We start from the raw sequence: 1980 nt of genomic DNA on the forward strand, positions 1-1980 counted from the left end.
AAAATAAAAATACTGACTCCAAGCTTTTGAATGGTATATGTATAATGCTACAAAAGCTTTTTAATTTCATATGAATGCTGATCTTTGGATATTTCTATTGGATCTTTCTTACAATTCAAAAGATTTTGACTGGTAGTGTATGCATGTATCCATATGTATCACACTCATATCACATCTTGTTTTGGATAAGAATAAAACATCAGGTCCGTCAATATCGTGTCTTTTTTTATTTAAATCTAGCTTTATTCGCATTGGCCCATGAAAACCTCTATGAACACACTTGACTTGACTTGGCCAAAAAATCACGGGGGACGAATTTACGTTTCATTAAAAACGGTTTCTGTTTACGTATTGTACACTCATGGCGCACACACACACACATTAGGATAGGTTAGATGCCTGCCTCCGCTGCGAGTTCCTATCAAGCACTTTACAGATTGAACTACTCTCTCCTCTCCTCCTGCCTGGCTCTTTGACTAGCATCACTCACCACAGAGCACGCCTGTTCTTGATAATGCTGCTGTGAAAACGTGGGAAAAGCCGACGAGGAAGAAGTTGGGGTGAAGCGATCTTTATATAGGCGGAGCAAAATACTTCATTGTTGTGATTGGATGTTTACGCTGTCAATACAGGAGACAAACCAATGGGCCACTGGCTGCTCGCTGTCCCTGCGTGATGGTCTTCGGAAAAACAAAACCAAAAACATTCTGTCAGCCCACCGGGAAAATGCCCGGTATGCCTGATTACCAATCCAGCCCTGATGAGAACACGCATGAAACTAAAACAATGCCATAAACATTCAATAACATAAGATGTAACGCACATGCGCATTACTGTAAGGATCCAACCCGCCAGCCCAAAAAGCGGAATCCAGCGGCCTGGTTTAAGGTTTAATGCGTATTCGGTCTTTTACTTGCGCTTCTGAATTTATCAGGATTAGTTTAAATTTTAGTCTAGCTCCGTGTTCAATCTGACTCCAATTTCACGTGATCAGTTTTTAATTAGAAATATTGCTTTGAAATATTGCCTAACTTTAATGATCACAAATATTAATTTAGATATTTGATTATTCCGGACTCACTAAGACAAATCTAAGAGTAAGATGCATACCTGACTTTTAGAAAAATACAATGTCCACACACTTTACACTACGGGCTTTCTGGCTACAGAATCGCCATGGCTGATTTGCAACTTCCCCTTAAATACTACCGGAACAAAGACAAGGAAATCTTTAAATCAGTTGTAAAAACATAAAAGACCTTTTGTTTGTTAGTTTCTGTGATCCAGGGTCACACCCGGCTGGAAACATTCTCACAGACCCCTAAAGGGGGACACACCCCCTCCTCAGCAGAACATAATTCTACAAAGGTTTTAAATCTTTCTCACAATATAAATGACTACTTTGAAATTGAAACCAATTTACCAATCGCACAAAGACCTTTAAAATGACACTAAACATGAAGGGGAAAAACAACAGGTTCACAAGATACATGATATGTGGGATATGCATATTCTTAATGAACTTTGGGTGAAACCTTTTGGGGGAAAAGAGGGAGAGGCAGAGAGGGCAGGGGGTCGTAAATGGGCGAGGAGAGAGGCGTTGTTTGCTCTCTTTGAAGATTTCTTCTTGTTTTATTGCATGGCATCTGTTTTGTGTGAGTTTCTGAGTATTGGTTTCATGAAGAGTTAATTTCATAAGGAAATAAATTCACTCCTTTCATTACCAATAACAACAACAACAAAAAATTAAATGCCATCAAATGTGAAACACCACACATCACACACAAGATATTTTCGTAAAGCAAGTTGACGATTTTTCACTGTAAGTTATAAGATGAATTGTTATTTTTCACTTCCACAAACTGTAATTGTATCAGTGTCTTACTGAAATGTCCCATTACATCTATTACAGTTTTTCCACTGTTTAGAGTAAGGGAACTTACTGTTAATCAACGGGTTTTTTTTTTATTTTATGTAGTC

The 1980-nt window shown here is 38.2% G+C and overlaps 1 protein-coding gene across 1 annotated transcript in view; it reads left to right on the forward strand.

Annotated features, from left to right (window-relative positions):
- LOC107703759 (galectin-9-like) overlaps positions 1-1980 on the forward strand; it is an 11277-nt gene that overhangs the window by 5113 nt on the left and 4184 nt on the right. The gene's annotated exons all lie outside the window — the stretch shown is intronic.

This window comes from Sinocyclocheilus anshuiensis, unplaced genomic scaffold (assembly GCF_001515605.1).
Source record: "Sinocyclocheilus anshuiensis isolate Anshui unplaced genomic scaffold, SAMN03320099.WGS_v1.1 scaffold274, whole genome shotgun sequence".
Lineage (NCBI taxonomy): Eukaryota > Metazoa > Chordata > Actinopteri > Cypriniformes > Cyprinidae > Sinocyclocheilus > Sinocyclocheilus anshuiensis.